Source organism: Falco punctatus (genome assembly GCF_963210335.1).
Source record: "Falco punctatus genome assembly, chromosome: 2".
In the NCBI taxonomy this organism is placed as follows: domain Eukaryota; kingdom Metazoa; phylum Chordata; class Aves; order Falconiformes; family Falconidae; genus Falco; species Falco punctatus.
This window is the reverse complement of record NC_137581.1, coordinates 30,414,481-30,432,521: the sequence shown is the minus strand read 5'-3', so window position 1 is coordinate 30,432,521 and position 18,041 is coordinate 30,414,481. Positions and strand designations below refer to the sequence as shown.

Here is an 18,041-nt window from a genome sequence, read left to right as displayed (position 1 = left end):
CCCAACCGCCACTAATGGGGGGGGGGGGAGGAGGAGGAGGAGGAGGAGGAGGGGGGGGTGGGAAGAGAGAGGGAGAGGGAGAAATGTCACCCGGAGTCCCGGCCCGTGGGGGAGAGGTGGCGCGTTAGAGATGTGTGTGGGAGAGAAAGGGGGAGTGAGACCGCCGCCGGCCCCACGGACTTGTCAAGGTAAAGGCGGCGGGGGGGTGCACCGCGTTTTGGGAAGGTAGGGAGAGGAAGCCGGCGGGGGGAGGGGGATGTGCGCCAGAGGACCTGAGGAAAATATGAAGAGCGCCTCCTTCCCCCCGCCCCCCCCCCCTGCGCCTCCGAGGACCCCCGCGGCTCCCGCAGCGCTCAGGTTGCAGCCCCCCCGCCGCCCTCCCCAGCCGCGCACCCCGCCGAAGCCGGAGGGTTTGAAGCGCTCGGCGCTTGCCCACACGGCGCGGAGGCAGCCCGCGGGCCCGATCCCGCCCTGGCAGCCGCCGCTCCCCCTCCCCCTCCCGCCGCCTCACGCGCTCCGCCGCACCGGCTCCGCGGCAGCGGCCCGGCTCCCGCCCGCCGCGGCGGCAGCGGCCCGGCGACCCCCCCCAACCGCCACCTCTCCCCGCCCCCGCCCGGGTTTGCGAACAGCCTGTGGCGGAGCGGAGCCGAGCGGTGCCGTGTGGGCGCATCTCGGGGCAGATTGGGCCCGCAGTGCTGTACACTGGTCATTTGAAAATAAATATCTCTCCGAGGAACTTGACGGAGCGGGGTTCCATTCCGAGAGCGCTCCCGCCTCGGCTGCTCGCCGTGCTCCGGGGCAAACGTGAACTTTCATTTTCACGCCGCACGCCTCCGCCCCGAGCTGTGACTGACCGTGAGGTACCTGATGGCTGGGGCAGCGCTCCTGGCCCCGTCGCACGGACGGGGAAGCCGCGATGGAGGCTGCGAGCCGCCGAACGCCGGGGCGGGCGGGCGGGCTGCGGTGCCGCCCGAGCCGCCGCTCTGCACTTGACTTCTGACTGCTCAAGGGTCCTTCCCGGGGCGGGCTGCGCGGACCCTGCCTTTGTGGGGACCCAACGCATCCCTGCCCGCGGCTCTCCAGCGTTTCTGACTTCAGTGGCTTGATTTTTTTTTTTTTTTTTTTTGGTATCTGACACGCTTTTAAAAACGGGAAAGGAAAGCAGTCGCAAAGCAGAGGCCTTAGACCTGCGAGCTGTTGTTCCCATGACTTTGGGCAAGATTTTCAAAAGTACATCATGCGGGCCTGGGAGCTCGGTTCCCACTGACTTTCAAAATCTTCCCTTCACGTCTGTGAGCTAGTCCTCTTCAACTCAGCTGGACTACTTGCAGACAAACGTTAGCAGGCTCAGGGCCTAAAGCTTTTTCATGATTCCCCTGCTCCCTACCAGAACTGCACTGACAAAAATATAAGCAGAACAAGTTTTGAAGGGAGAGGTAATTTCTCTCTCTCTCTCTTTTTTCCCCCTAACCAACTGACATAGTTGAAAACAACAAGCTTTTGGGCTTAAAAAGCTTAGACGATCATGGCTACGAAAACTACAGCTACTCAGAAAGAATGTAATTCTGGAGGCTCCTTAGTGAAAAAGTAGTGCAAGCCAACATGTAAGTAATCACATAGCTGATAATATGCATTTATGTTGTTATATTTTCTTCGGATTTTAAGTTTGGTATTGCTAAAGAAACTGATTCCTAATTTTTTAAACTAAGTCCTCGGTGAAAATTAGCTAGATGAAAAAAACCTTTCTGTTAAACAGGAGGAAATATAAATGATTTGCAGTGTATTCACATTTTTTCTCTTATTTTACAAATTTTCCAAAAAGCGTGCCTTTCAACTGAAAGCAATGATAGTAAATGTCTAGTAATTTTTTTCTCCTGAAGTTATGTGCCTGTGAAAAGAGAACTTTGCAGTAGAAATAGCAATGAAAACAGTAAAGAAAAATATAAAATTATGATGCTGCTAATACCACTTCTCTGTACTTAGATTATGTATAGTTTTGCCCTGAAATAATTCTAGTTATTATTTTTCACCCATTTTTCCAACCGTAATATAAGATACAGAAGATAGTATGTCATTCTGTTTGACAGGACATGGTATTCTCTTATATGAATCACACTATTGTCCCTTCAGATGTCATTCCTAAAGTTTCATTAAGATTTCTAACAAAAGTCAAATTTTTACATCCCCTACTGTTTTAATACTTGCTCACAGATTCCATACTTAATGCATGTAGGCTCCCAATCCTGTACAGACTGAAATGTGTATTATTAAGTGTAAGCGCACTGAGTAGTTCTCTTCGTTATTATGCTCTTGTATTTCAGACTTAAGAAGCTAATAGCGATATTATACAATCATTATTCTCAGTATTACTTAGGACTGCATGAAACATAAACCTAATATAATAGTCTTGATTTACATCTTCCATTCATATCTAAGTTAATGCACAATTATAATAATTTAAGGATCAGAATGGGTAAATATTTAACTCGGTATCAGAACAAGTGAGAAAGACAATTGCTATAGTCTAAAAATCCATGTAACACGAGGTGGGTATTGCATTCTCTGGCTGTAGCATCTGGGAGAGGATCATCAGTTTGTTTCCTCAGTGACTAGTGAAGCCAAAAAGCCACAGCAGGAACATAGCTGAGGACAGAAGGGAGAGAAAGGGATTTTGAGCCTCACCAAAAGTGATGTCAGTTCTTTAGACCAAATTTCCATTCCAAACAACTTGGGCTCATCAGAATGGTAGAAGTCTTATCAGCTGTAGTAGCAAATATGAGGTTAAGCTGCAGTTTCTGGAATGGACTCCTTTCCTCATACAGTTCTCATTACAGCACTACCTGAACATCATCTAGTAGTGTCTGTCCTCTGTTATAGATTCTTCTTATCAGAGAGTGTCATTATAATGTCAGAGAATCTCCTTACATTGTAGTAAGTGACACGACCAGCATTTGTCATGTTATCTGTTCTCTTGTTGCCAGGAGCATGTTCGGCTGAATGTTTTCAGTTTATTTTATCTGTCTTTTCTTCCATATACGTATTACATATTTATGTTAGTGAGGCAAGGTCAAAGTAATGTGTTTTGTTCTTCAAGCAAAATACAGTTAGGTTTCTGATGACCCCTTAGCTCCTAGGCACATTCATCCCATGGGCTTGCATCAGCCCTGAGAAAGTTCTGTCACTGGACATGACAGCTTTTTTTCTCTCTTGTTGCACAAGCTGTTTTATGTTAGAGCAGGGAAACTGTTGACAACTGGATCCAGTTTAGAGACCTAGTAGGCACTTCTCTAGGAATCATGGATCTAGGCTGTGGAGGATCTTGAGACCCTGAATTTGTAATTTAAAATTCTGGAGAAAATCAGTAGAGAGGGGAAGAGAGGGACGTATAATAACCCACATTGCTGAGATGCCATCCCTTCAGCTTCCTGTACTTGGAGTTTCCTATATGCAGCAGACTTTGTGCTTGGATATGCTGAATTGCCTAAGTCCAGTTGAGAGGTGGCAAAACCAAAGCAAGGTATTTATTTGCCAAAATGGCACAGAAGTTAATCGCTAGTCAGGGATGATTAGAAAGCTGGAGGCTGTCTTCTGACTCAGGCACACATTACTTTACAAATTACCTTGCTACGTGTTTCTAAGATTTATTTTACAACTATGGGGATTAGAGGAATTTGTTGTAATGAAAACTGGCATTGTGTCATTACCATGTAACTTTTTAGTTAGATTCTTTGGCTTGCCTGAGTGCTTGCATGTTATTATATTCCCTTCATCTGGTCCAGTTCCTAGGTAAGTTAGACCAGTTGGAGGGCAGCAAGATACACCCACATGTAGTAATTATAGTAATTTTTTCAGTAACCACACTTCTACATATTATTTTGGTATTCTGTGTTTGTATGGCATGTGGACATACAGCCAGTGGAAATTCCAAAATTTTTTCTATTTATTTTTCTAATTTGAGCCCTGCCCTTGCCCCTGATGCTCATCCAGCCTTCTAGATCCCTGTTATAGATTCATCTAAGCCTCCCTTCAGATCTCCTCTGTAAATTTGGTATCAGTTAAAGTTTAAAGTTTAATAACATAGAGTACATTCAACTAGAGTTACTTTCATCTATGAGTTTTCTACTTCCTCCTGTAGCCATTCAGTCCGATTTACCCTGACAAAGAAAAGATTTGGAGTTCTTTACTTTTGCAGTTTCAGTCTGCTAGCAATGATAGAGGTTTTAATCTAGAAAGGACTGAAGTGGACAGCATTTACTATTGTAAATTTACTATTGTAAAATTACTATTGTAAATTTACTATTGTAAACTCTGTGAAAACAGAGTTCTGAATTTGCCAGTATAGACCTGATCCAGGGATGCTTCTGTAGGTAGTAAAGATACAAGAAGTATGTGGGGGCTTACAACTTGCATCTACTTTATTAGATTTCCTATAAACTTCCAGATGAAAAAAACCACTTAGCTTTGTTTTTTTTTTTTACTGTAGACTGCCTCCTGATTTTTCAGTAGCCAACTTTCAATTTAATTTTTTTTGCAGCCTCTAAAATGCTGAACATAGCATAAAGACTAATGGTGTAGTCAAAAGACTGGATTTACTGTATTTCATTCAGATCTTACAGTATTGACTGTAACGTACCTATAGGCCTGACTCATAATCATGAAGACATCCCTGAGGATTTAAGAAAGATTTGTTATTAAACTTAGGATCTATGGTAAGGTTTTGCTAAAATGGCCTGTTACTTCTAAATATTTTAATATTTTTGTGGATTTAATGGTTGTGAAACGTGCTGGCTTGGTATCTGTGAAAACTGAAGCCCATTCTTTATTTGTGGATTAATTACAGCAGAACAGTTGCCAAGTGCATCTTCTCCACAGCACCCATGAACTTCAGCCTTGAACTGAAGAGGACTCATCAAATGGTGAGAAAATAGCATGGCTGTCATGACTATTAAGTTATTGAGGGGATGTTATTTATTTTTTTTTCTTCCTATGATTGATTCTGTTATTTAATAGGTATTGAACTTAGATTTTTGTAGGGTAGTTGCTGGGACCATAACCTGATTTCTCTCCCTCCATCAGTATTTCAGCTGTTAATTTCTCAAGCTTTGCTATCTTCTTAGCTGTCCTTGACTTTTCAAAATTGTTAGTGATACACTGAATTCATGAGCTAATTTCTTTATTACTTGCTTTAACCTTAGTCCTGTGCATGTGTTTAACTCTGTTCATGAGTAGTTTTATTAATAGCACTACTTAGAGGAGTGAAATTCAGATATGTGGAATTGTTTGAAACATTGAAGCTTAAACTTTGCATGAATGTATGCCTGAATTTAAATGAAATGCCACTGACATGAATGCAGGAGTGAGGGATCTGGAAATGCTTTAGCTAGTACTAATTTGTTTGGTTTTATGCTGTTCAATTTATTTCTTTTAAGACAGCTTGATGTAAGTTGTTCATTTGCTTCTCTAGTTTCCCAATTTCTGGGCAATTTTGAAATCTGAGCTTGAAAACATTTATAAAATTTTAGTAATGCTCATAATTCTCCAGAGAAGAACAAAAGATTATTTTATTTAACCATTTTATGAAAAAGTGACTGAATTTAACACTGCCTTAATCAAGTCTTTAATCTTACTCTATCGTCCTACCTTCATTAAGTAACGTTTCTTATATGTATGGATTTATTAAGCATACATCTTAAAAACAGGGAGTTTTCCTTTTTTGCAGCTATAGGTGAAGGATGGAATATTGGTAGCAGGGGGTTCTGTGTGTACGAGTATAGTTGTTGAGTGTTGATACTGGCTTCCTGGTCATTTAGGTAGGTGACAGCTTAAAATAATGGTGCACAAAATGATCCATAGTTCAGGATCACAATGATCAGAAGCTCACAGCATGATGAGAGATGCCCCCGAACTTTTTTGGTATCTCAAAAAGTGGCTCAGTTTCTGTTTTCCTTTAGTAACTGTATTGTTGAGTAAGGAGTAAAAGGGACAGAACCCTACTAGCAGCTTATGATTTCCACATTTTCTCCTACCTCTATGTTTGTTACCAGAGAGATGGGAATACGGGATATTAACCCCCTGCCAGCTATTTACCAAAATGTGTTTGGAAGTGCAAGTGTGTTTAAATAGGCAGGAGAGATGGTGAGTCCTTTACACCAGTAACTGAAATACACCTTGTGTTAAGAATTACTTCAGTACTGTTATCAACCACTGAACTATTTTAACCTTTGCCAAGGTTATTTACCATACTTATTTTTGTTACTAAAAATAAGATTTAAACTTAAGACAGAAAGAAGTGGTAGTTTTCAGGCAGAGTGCATTGAGATATAACCCAGAGGTCATTTTTAATACAGATTCAACAATCTGTTTCTTTTTTCTTTCTCAGCTACTTTTTCTTCAGTTTCCTTTTTAAGACCTTTAATTAACTTTTTTTTTGAGATTCTTGAATTAACTTTAAGCCCTTAACTGTTTACATTCTGCTTCATCAAACAGTTAATCTTGTACTTAAGTCATGATGCTTGCATGAGTATGGCTTTTGAGATAAAGAGTTTGAATCCAAATTAGTCTCTTGCATCTTGTACTTGACTTTGCCTATCTGATAACCAATAGGCTGGATCCAGACTAGCACCGAAGTGTGAGCCTACATGTTAGCAGAGTAAGGAGTTGGGGCTCAGATTTGAATGCATGCTATTATTATTCACACATAGTGAATGATTACAAGATGATTAAAATTTATTTTCAAAGTTAAGCACTCTTTAGTTGTTTAGCTAAGCAGAGTTTAGATACTCCATATGCTTAAAGTTAAATGGTTCAAGTTAAGTGGTGAAAGGTTTTCCTAAAGCATTTTTGGAATTCATACGATTCTTTTACTTTAATAGAAGGAGAGATAGGCCAATGCCAAAAGGTTTTGAAAAGCCCATTCTCATTGCTCTGCTAAGAAGATAATTTTGTTTCTTTTATTCCATCCCCTTTTTGGTTAAATCCCATTCACTTTTCTGACTCTTCATATACTCATTGTTTCCTGCTAACCTTTCCTCTAATGTCCAGTTTTCTATTAACTTTTCCACACTGACTATTCATTGTCTGTCTTCTTTGTAGTGGAGTTTTTGGAGAGGTCATTATACTTTCTTAGTTTCTTTCCTTCTTTCATCAGTTCCTGGAATCCAACGACAAATAAACCCCTCTGTTTTCAAGTATGCCTTTTTGGTGAGAAACCCAGAAGTCAAAATTTAGTGCTAGATCAATACTAAGGGTGAGCAGAGCAGTGTGGATGCCATTTATAAAAAAGGGAGCTAGGACCTGCATATTATTAAAGATTATTCCCTAAATTGGGATATCAGGATCTGGATCCAGGGAGCGGGATCAGGATTTTAAGATAATTCTTTAAAAATCAGTATGCTTATTCTAAAAAAAACCACAATCCACAATGAACCAAAAACCCAAAAAAAGAAAAGTCCAGGTATACTGAATAGATTCATTAGACAATGTCACTGCTCTTTCATTGAACTATGTATCACTGAACTTCTCTTAAGTCTTAGGAGAGACAGCATGGAACTGGAAGAGAAGCAGGCATCTCCATGAAGGGCAGTCAACTGCAGTCTTGGTAAGTTCAAAGTGTAGATACAAAATCTTATTTCTGTTAAATTTTCACCTTTATGAAGCAACATATATGTAGGGCTCCATTCACAGTGGCAAAACAAAGCCAGTTTCGTTATTGAAACAGTCTCTATGTTCTCTGAATTCATTTATGCTATCACCACGTAAAAATCTGTGTTTTGATATAGCTGAGTTTGTGGGTGACACCTGAATGAAAACAGTAAGTGTCATAAAATTCAATAGTTATTTTTATAGTGATTATGCTACAGTGCTTTCATGCCCAGTTTCTGAACAAATCAAGGTACATTGGATTGTGTTATCTCCTAAAAACTTTTGAATCCACCACTTAATTTCAGCTGCATTTGATACAGAAATAGAGGTCACAAAGTCAAGTTTCTACAATTTGAGTGAAGCTCAGCAGCTGGTAGTAAAGAAATTACTCAAGTTAGTGTCCCTGGGGTAGAAAATGCTGCAACATGGGCTCAGAAATTTTCTGTTCTGTTCAACCTGTTGACATGCCAGTCAGCATGCTTGGTTGGTCTGGCAGTCAATGCATGTGTAGCTCAGACCTAGCCACAATGTGAGCTGCCTCTTCTTCTAGAAGTCAGAAGCTGGTGTTTTCTGCAGGAATTTAGGGAAATCTCTTTAGAAGGGAATAAGAAACCAGCCCAGGGCAGTGTCAGCCTGGGATTACAGCACAAGTGTGCTGGTGGCACGTACAAGCACGCTGATCAGGTAACTAGACTTCATTACTTCTGCTAGTCATGAAAAAAACTTGGGTTTACCAGGGCCTTCTAGTCTCCCAAACCACTTGTGAATCATTCCATTTTATAGTAGTTTCTCTGCCTGGATTAGCTGCATGTTACTCCTGTCCACGTCAGAGAAGGGAACTGCTGAGACAGCTTCAGTATTTCATTTCTTTGACTGTTTGGATGTCAGCTCTGAGCTATTCCTTCAGCTGTCAAAATTGTAAAACTGGGTTTTCAGCTCTTCCCAGGAACTGACTGTAATTTAGACTGCAGCTATGTGTCCCTGACCCATCCTACAACTTACACTCTTGGAGCAGTGCAGGAAACATGCATTGTATTGCAGTTACCTTCCTTTGTGAAGAAAGTTGTGAGCACAGGGACAGAAAACAATACTAGGATTGGGCTGCATCAAGTTACCATATTGCATTGCAACTTGGGAAATGCTAAATCTGTAGCTGCATGATTATGGGCATCACAGTTGTCTTGAAAGGACAACTATGGGCTGTCCTTTCTTCTCAGTCAGTGAGAAATGGGCAGATGACACTTGCCAGAGGTACTCTTTCACTGACTCTGCAGGTTCAGGTGGGCAACACTAACTTGGCAGATGTCTGATATTTTTAAATTTTCTGTGTAATGTTAGACATTTGTAACACTTTATAAACAGAACTTAGCACTGTAGCACTGTTTTTTAGAAACAGTTGAATTTCTCAGAATAACAGAAGCCTAAGAGTCATACATATGAAACATAAAATATAAAAGCAGTAACATGAGAAGAAGCACTTCTAATTCAATATTGTAAGACAACTGCCTTGAAATTTGTCATAATAAAAGTCTGTAACGTGTATTTCAAATTTTTTTGTTTGTCCTCCTGCCCAGTTGAAAACCATCAACCTGGCAGCAAGGAACAATAACCTGTGATACTTTTCTTCATTTTCTGCTTATTTTCATGTCTGTTCTTTCATGAAATTAAAGCCAGTAAAAGAACAACTGGTCATTAAAAAAAAAAAAAAAAAAAAGACTGCATTCCATTTATATGGAACTTTTGGTTCTTCTGTTAGATTCTCAAATCCTTTCATTTGGTCCCAGCTTTTTCTTAGAAAAATATCGTTGTTTCTCTAATGCTGTCTGTATTAAAGGAATGAAGAAATGTCTTCTGCATGTTTCTAGGATCTAGTGGTGGTTCTTATAACCTTTATCACCAGTACTCTTGCATAGTGTCACCAGTTAAATATTATTTCATGGAACCTATGGCTAACTTGTTTTTAAGTGGTTTATAATACATAAAAACATTTAAACTTATAATATTTTCCTTTTAAAGATCAACATAGATATGTTTTTAGTAAGAACAGTAAGGTCAAATCATGAATGTTAAGTTTTGTGTGAACAGCAAAGAGGTGGTATATTCTTGTTTAACATTATGTTGTGTGCTTCCTGTGTTTTAAATGGTGTTCATTAAGAGCTTAAACTTAGCAAATAATTATAGTTGATTTTCATAAGGATTTTTTGTTTAAAAAAGCTGACCCTGTTTAGTCAAAAAATGACTAATACTATACTACTTTTTATCCTGTATTTTTGGAGATCTCGGTCTTGGATGCTGCTATATGTGGTCAGATGCTTTCATGGTCATGAAGACCTCAATTCACAGGCCTATGCTGTGTCCACAAAATGGGTGTTGTGGGACAGATTTTAGGAAGGCTTAAGCACTAAAAAGTGCCTTGCATCATAGATCAAAGAAAGAAGGATAATTAATTTTTAGAAAAGAATAATTAAAAATTTATATTTCAAATATATATCAGTAAAAGTTCCCATAATGTGCTGTCAGTACATGTAAAATCCATAAGCAATTTTAAGACGACATTCTTTAAAGAAGGAGCTGAACATTCCTATAAATAATGTGGAACTTAAAAGACATATGCAACTCCTTTATTATGTGCTAAATACTGTAATAAAACAGGCTATCAGTAGGTTTTGCTGCATGTTACTAATATTTTTTTTTTAATCCCAATATTTTTGCAGGTGTGTGGAGGAACAGGTCCTGTTCTCACTATTGTTACTCCCACATAGGCAGACTCTGTAATTGATTACGTGTGGGTAGGGCCCTACTGAAATTAAGGAGATTCTGCAATAGTGCAGGGTTCTTTTTGTGAAAGTTCAGTTGCAAGATCAGGACCCTACTGTGACTCCTTACTGTGAATTCTGTCAGTGTATCATTGATTGTGCTGGAACCTGCCTTTTGGGATAATGTAAGTCCTGCTTTCCCCCCAAATGTACTTTAGACATGAAATAATCATAAAACATTTCTAATTAGAAAATTAATATAATTTACATGCATTCTTTTAATTATGTTTTTTTGGCAGTACCAAATACTATATTCCTCAAAACTTCTTAATGGCACTGAGGCTTTGTGGATAGTTGGTCACATGATGAGAAAATTCAGCTGTAAGTACATTGAAATGATTGACTTTTTCAATAGTTAGTCTTTACTGATGTTGACAAACTAATAATCATAAAAGGTGAATCAAGAGGTTAGATTTATGTCAATTGACTTCAGTTCTTTTTAGAAAATATATACAATACATCCATTAAGGATTTTCTATTCTTGGGTAATTCACCATGTGAACCTGGAGTCCTTCTGTACTGCTATTAGGTAGGGAGTTTTAATTTGTTTATTTTCTTTATTTTCAGAATAGTGTGTCTCTGGCTTGCTCTGTATTTTCACCCATAAACTTTCGGAAATTTATAGATCTATAAAAACTGTTTATACCACCAATATTTGTGTAGATATTCCAAACTGATTTACTCACGTAATTGTCTTGCTGAGTTGAACATTGAAATGTTAATAAATATACACTTATACTTGTGTCAGTGTAACTTGGTTAAATTAAACTGAGCTGGCATTATGAGTGAATTTGATTATGCATGCTGATTAGCTATAGTCTTAGGCAGGAACTACATATTTTACTGTACTTAAGTACTTTGTGCTTAATCAATAATAATTACCCATATCATATGTCAGTGGATTCACTCAAAATTACTACAAACATATATGCTTGGTTTAAGGAGGAAGTTCTTTTCCTGTAGCTATGGGTACAGTCATTGCTATGACTCCTGTTTTTATATACAAATGAGCAAAATCTACATGTAGGTATTTTCCCTGTGTAACAAAAGGGGTATTATAAACTCCATGCCTTTTTTATGATGCTGTATTTCCTTTCTGGTATTCAAATACAAGAATGTTTTCAATGGGGTCTGAAAAATGGAAGAACTGGAAATGTTATTGAATTTGCAAGTAATTATTAAGGGGCTGTAAAGATCTAGAGGACTTGTATGTAAAGACAATTAGAGATTCTTTCCCATGGAGCAAGGACACAGATAATAGTTGGTGAGTAAAGACTAAGGAGGACAGGACTGGTTTTTTGGTTGACAAAAGGGCAGCATGAAGTGGAAGCAATTTGAAGAAAGAGCAAGACCAAAGAAGAAATCAAAAACTCTGATCAAAAGCAGAGTAGAGTCCAATTTAAAAAAAAAACCCCACACAAAAACCCCCAACCAAACACAAAATAAACAAAACCAAACCCAGAGAATAGATGGCAAAAATATGCCTGAAAGGAGAACCAAATACATAGCTACTGGTGTTTCTCATTGCACTGAAGGTATGATATATTTAAGTGTAAAACTTTCAGTAAGTTTTTCTCTACTTTTCTTTTTCCTTCTGTTGGAGGGGAGTATATGAGCTTTGAAGAAGACTCAGTGACTGCTTGTGAATTGTATGTGTAAATTGGGGATTCAAGATGACAGTTACAACTAAGTACAGAGGACAGTGGGTTATGTATGCTAAATTGCAGTTAGTGCTAAGCAGAAGCCGTAATTTCATGCTCAAACACAGAACTTGATGATTTTGAAATGTACCATCTTCAACAGAGCTCAAAACACAGTTTCGTTATGTTTGTTACAGGATGGGAATTTTCAAACTTCTACTTTCAAAACATACTGATTTTGTTTTTTGAGATTTTGCAGTCTAAAATGAAAATTGAGATTTTTCAATATGAATCAAGATTTTGAGAACTCTGGATATTTCATTTTGTGTAAAAAAAATCTTGATCAGTATATTTTGGTTTCAAAATGTTTAGACCCGATGGTTTACTGTCTTCCCCTGTTAATCCTACTGGCCATATTAATTCTAACTTGCACTGAGTTGGGTAAAAGAAAGAAAAAGAGCAGGAGATTAGGTGATTACAAAAAAACCCAGACATGGCAGGCCATGCCTGCCTCGCCCCAAACCAGATCAAAAGAAGTGCCTAAGAGAGTTCTAGTTTCAGAGGAGAAAAGAGAGGGAAGTGACATGCTAGTGAGTGGAGCATGAGGAATCCCCTAGATGTTTTATATGTATCCAGTTTTTTCTCTCATCACTACTGAGAGACAGATCATGGAGGTGAGACTGATTCCCACCCCTGTGATGGCAACTCCCCACTGCTTTGAGGGAGATCATGTTTGGGCATAGCTCTGTTCTGCCTGCAGTAGTGCTGCTACAAATAATATTTGGAAGAAAAGGAACTCAGAATTGTCTCCTGCTGTAAGCAGCTCTCCACTACTCACTGCTGCTAACCCCCATGGTTGAGCACCTGATCTGATTGATTCTTTGGTTTAATTCATGCCATGATGCCGTAAGTCACTGGGACTAGAAGAACAGCAAGAAAGCAGATACCAAGAGAAGTAGTTGGTATTGTGGAATGTAGGGAGTGGGCTTTTGGTACACGGCTACACATTGTGTGGGCTTGGGAATACTTCAAGAGCCAGAATACCAGACTACAGCAACAGAGTCCTTCAATGGCAAACCAAGGTGATAGCCCTTGTTCTGTGCACTAAGAAGGAAGAGCAAAGGAACATGCCTGAACATTCAGCATGTTAGTTCTAAGTTGTGAGATCTGTTTCTCTGCTGCTCTTTGCACTTGGCTTGTATCATGGCTGTCCTGTCTTCAAGCTGGATGTAGCATGTTTTTACTTATGTTCAATGAGACACCCATCATATTATAACATCACAAACATTGTTTTTCTTCAACCCTTGAAAGTCAAAATGTGGTAGCATAGATAGCTGTAATAAGTTAGTAATAAATGTGACATGAAAGAATTTTCTCATTTCACAGTATTTATAGGAAAAACAATGTTTTATGTGTTTCATATAACTCCTCCCATCGTCTTTTCCTCTCCTAAGCAGATCTAATGCATGAAAATTTTCTTCAGTAGTGCCGTAAGTTCTTTATTCCCAGTTACACCTATTGATCCTCTTCATTAGTAGTTTTTTTTATATTTAGTTTGAGGCCCTCTCTGCATCCCTATGAATGACACCATCATTCTGTCATTTGTTTTAAGTCATAAAATCTAGGCTAAATCTGAGTTTGGGGAATTTTTTCCAACCCTTTAAGAATGGTCTTTCTTCTCTGTCAGATGATTAGATTTTTCATCCAGGTTTTCCATAGATCATCTCTTTATTAGAAAATGTTTTTCTTTTGCTTTGACAAATGCAGTCTTGCCATGCTTGTTATCTAGTCAAAGTGCTACACTACTGTAAATATCGGTTTCCAAACTTACTCCTTTGGTATTTTCAATGTCCTCCTTCAGTTTATAGCAATAAAGATAAGCTATCTGTCTTCATTTTTCAAGGTCCATCAAGACTACTTCTGCTTGATACTTCTCCTTCAGTATCAACAGGTTGACTCTGGTTTTGATCAACATATCATGCCAACTTCCATCGTTTGGTCATTACATTTTTAGACCACACTGGGTATTTTCTCCTCAGCTGCCTCTCATGTATTGGTTGACTTCTTCATAAACATAACTGTTCACTATCTTGTTTTAAATATCTTCTTAAAAGATTTATGTACTGTGATGCTTAAAACAATCCAGCTAGACAACAGTTATATTGCAGATATATTAATGCCAATGCTTATCACAGTACTACTGTGCCATTGCATTTGTATTCTGCCATAATTTCTCCATTGTCTCTTTATGTAGAATTCAACCACATCTACTTTTTGTTCTGTGTTTATTCATGGCCCAACTTAATGAGAAGCGGTCCAGGGTAAGGCCTCCCCAAGATTTATGGTAGTACAAATTAATAATAAATACCCACTGGATACTGCAGTGTAGCTGGTGGGTTCTGCTGTGCCTAATGTCACATCACATTTAGCACAGAAGGTGCTTCAATTAGAAGCCTCACAAAAGCGAAAGAAGTGAGTTGCAGCCACCAGATAAAATGCTAGCCCCAGAGGCCTTCTCAATTGTGAAACCCAAGTCAATAGCTACTGGCATTCTGTCCTGAAAGCACCCATTTCTTCTCTTCTCCACAGCACTAAGAACAGACTCTCCCTTCTCATAGGAGGAAGTCAGTGCAAATATTATGGAGTTCTACAGCGTTTGCAGAAGGTTAAAGGACTTTTTGTACTTCCATAGCATCCTTCTGCTCCTTAGTGCATTCCCTTCTTGACACAGCATTTCTTGATACAGAAATCTTAAATAACCACAAGCAGTTGTTCCATTGGTCAGTCCTTTTTTAAATGCCATCTGATCTTCCTTGAGAAGGAATCTACATTAGTTTTAATTTGGCATCTTGGCACATTGCTGTCTCATAGTGCTCCATGTCCATTGTGCCTTGAAGGTAACAATTTTTCAGAAGAGTGGTAAACATGAATCCCATCAGGAATTCCCAAGTATGTCACCTTTTTTCTGGAAGTGGCTCTGCACATATCCCTTTTCTTCCTTTCAAAGGGACACTGAAATGTCAGTGTATAGATTATACAGAGATGACAGAATGTTTAGTGCCTAGCTGATACAGAGATGGTAGACTGGACTATTCAGACAAATGGTACTGTATATACCAAAGAAAATATAGTCAAATAAGTTAATTTTATCAGAATAAACCACAAAATGTAATTACAAATGGTTCCATATATGAATAGGAGAAGTCTAGTAAGAGCTCTGGACTAGCTGATGGGATGGAGAGAGTGACTGTGAACTGCTGTGGGAGACTGGAGAGAGAGAGTCTACAACCTGAAAGATTGATCATAACAAGAGTTCTCAGTGATACAAAGTGGATAAACTTCCCATTAGGCCACCATGCACGGGCTGTATTTTTAAGTATCATCAAGAACCACTTCTTGAGCAAACCAGCTAAAGAATCCAGAAGAGGGGGGACAGCCCTTCGTTTAGTCTAGTTTAGAACACAAGGACTATAGAAGAGCTATTCAGTAGCGATATATCATGCAGAAGTTTCTCATACTTGTAGGAGAGAAAAAATTAACATTTAAAAAAGTCTAGTATTGTTTAAAAAGAATTGCATACAAATGAAGATACCTTTTAAACAAATGAAGATACCTTTCAAATAAATATTAAAAGAGACAGGGGGATTCTTCTTTCTGATTCTACCCCAACTGAGTAAGAATTGTCCAACACAACTGAAGAGTAAAGGAAGTTACTAGAAATGAACAGAGTTTTTTCAAAACGTTGAATCAAAGCAAGCAAAGCAGAAAGGAGCACAGTTCTGACAAGTTACATGTAGACCTATTATAAGGCAGAACAAAACGATTTTGAAATGCAACAGGCTAAAATCCGAAAAGCAAAAAGAACCATTTTTTTTCAAGTGTAAATCTTGCTAGTAGGGAGGTAAGTTCAATAGATAATTGCAGGTAAAGAGAATATTTAAAGACAAAGCCATCGCAGAAAGAAACAAATGAACTCTTTGCCTTGGCAAGGTTTATTACAGGGAGATTAGGGACATCCCCACATAAAAGTTGTTCTTTATAGGGAATATTTCAGATCTGAAATACCACTAAAAGATTTTTTAAAAAATTCATTGAATAAACATTAACAGATACCCATACAGAATGTTGTTCATTTAGTAGTCCTAGAGAAATTCAGAAATAAAACTGTTGAGCCATGAACTGTGTTGTATAATCTATCACTTAAATTAGCCTTGATAACAGAGAAATGGAAAGTTACAAATGTGATACTAGTTTTAAAAAGGGCTCTAGGGACAATCATGCACTAATGGACTAATAAGTCTGACTACTGTGACAGATAAAATGCCAGTGAATGTGATAAAGAATATAATTAATAGGAACATGGATAGGTATAATAGGCAACCATCACCTTGGTTTGTGTAAAGGGTGGTTCTTGCTTAGAGCTTTGCTAGTTACTTGAAGGAGTCAACAGATACACAGGAAAGGGTGACCCAAAAGTTTTTTAAAAGCTCTGTAACCAAAGTCTTTTGTTAACAAAATAAAGTACAGTTACTTAAAATTCTTTGTGGATTAGTGAAGGGTTTCAAGATGAGGAACATCTTGTATATAGTAATATATATGTATATGTCTATAGTATATATATGTATATAGTATAGCAACTAATGTGCAGTTGTAACAATGCCACCTCACAAAAATTTATATTGGCACCTTTGCTGATCCACCTGTTCCTAAATGGTCTGGAAAAGTGCAGTGGTAAAGACAGCAGATGATAAAAGGAAAATAATCAACTGGAGTCAATCCTGATGTTGACCCCGAAGAGCTACAGAGGATCTCACAGCAAGATCTGTGGTGATCCAGAAGCCATGGCTGTCACAGAGGCCAGATAACGCTGACCCCGCTGCTCAGCCCTATCTGTCAGCAGAGAGAGGCAGTGGCTGTTGGATCACTCCATAAGCTGTGAGCTCAGCAGGCTGTGACCAGTCCTGCCACTCAGGAAGGCAGGGACTTGTAGCTGTTCTTTCTAACCACAGCAGGGGCTGCAATTTGAAGAAGAGATTCTTCCTCCCTATTTTTTCAGGGTTTCACAGCTCTGACCAGCTTACAATACAGGTTTTGATCCTGGAGTTGCTGCCTGTCACAGGGGTGGAATATCACCATTAAACTGATAGGGAGAATCTTGCTGGTGTGAGAAGCCAGGGCTGTCAAGCTGTTTTACTGGTGTTTGCATGGATTTTCAGCAGCTCCTGCTAATTTCCTAAAGTCGTTCTGGATGGAATTATGCTAGGAAATTTTCTGGATGGAAAAATGCTAGGAAAAAGTTGGAAAATGCTGTTTGAAACAGAGAAATGGCATTAGCATGCTGGTCCATTTTGAGTATTGATGAGAAGTACATATGAAATAGAAAAGGATGACTAAGACGTATATCATAGCTTTTCTGCAGGGACAGTAAATGTATCAGGATTCCTCAGTTTGGAAGAATGTTGACTAGGGAGTAGGTAATGTGAGAAAGGTCTCTAAAACCATGAATATATGGAAGTGTTTTATAGGAGACTAACTCCCAGTTTCTCAGAAGAACAAGGGGCCTTTGGCCACTAGTTTGTTTAACTTAGGTAATCTTTAAGATGGCAGAAGGCTGCTTAGCACCAGTTTTATCTGCTATAGTTTTGTCGATACATCTTTTCGAGTGTTCAAACACCAATTGTTTACTGGTCTTGAAAACTCCACTTGTCCTGAACCAGCTGCGGCCAAAATCCAACCTGTGCAGAATTACAGCTTTTCTGTAAATAAAAGTTTGTAGTCTCATTGGTTGATGATAAATTGAATTTCAAACATGAATCAAATGTAAACTGGTCCATTTTCCTAAATCTGCAGATTATTTTTTTTGTCCTCTGCCTCTGTTTCTTTATCTGGCAGTAGCAATATTATGGATGGACAGATCAGTTTTACTTCTGCTGTTTACAAACCT

General features: G+C 38.8%; 1 protein-coding gene and 1 long non-coding RNA gene across 5 annotated transcripts in view; one reads left to right on the top strand and one right to left on the bottom strand.

Moving 5' to 3' along the window:
* The first annotated feature begins 60 nt into the window (after positions 1–60).
* LOC308058779 (uncharacterized protein) overlaps positions 61–18,041 on the top strand; it is an 87,040-nt gene continuing 69,059 nt past the window's right edge. For all 4 annotated transcript variants that reach the window (XR_013925958.1, XR_013925959.1, XR_013925960.1 and 1 more), the window contains exons 1-6: positions 61–188; positions 1,484–1,604; positions 4,841–4,916; positions 7,527–7,597; positions 10,356–10,582; positions 10,697–10,778. The gene's annotated coding sequence lies outside the window, so the exon portion shown is untranslated. The remainder of the gene's footprint in view (positions 189–1,483; positions 1,605–4,840; positions 4,917–7,526; positions 7,598–10,355; positions 10,583–10,696; positions 10,779–18,041) is intronic.
* LOC308058782 overlaps positions 1,760–18,041 on the bottom strand; it is a 54,250-nt gene continuing 37,968 nt past the window's right edge. The window contains exon 4 of the long non-coding RNA XR_013925961.1: positions 1,760–2,643. This is a non-coding gene — a long non-coding RNA (uncharacterized lncRNA). The remainder of the gene's footprint in view (positions 2,644–18,041) is intronic.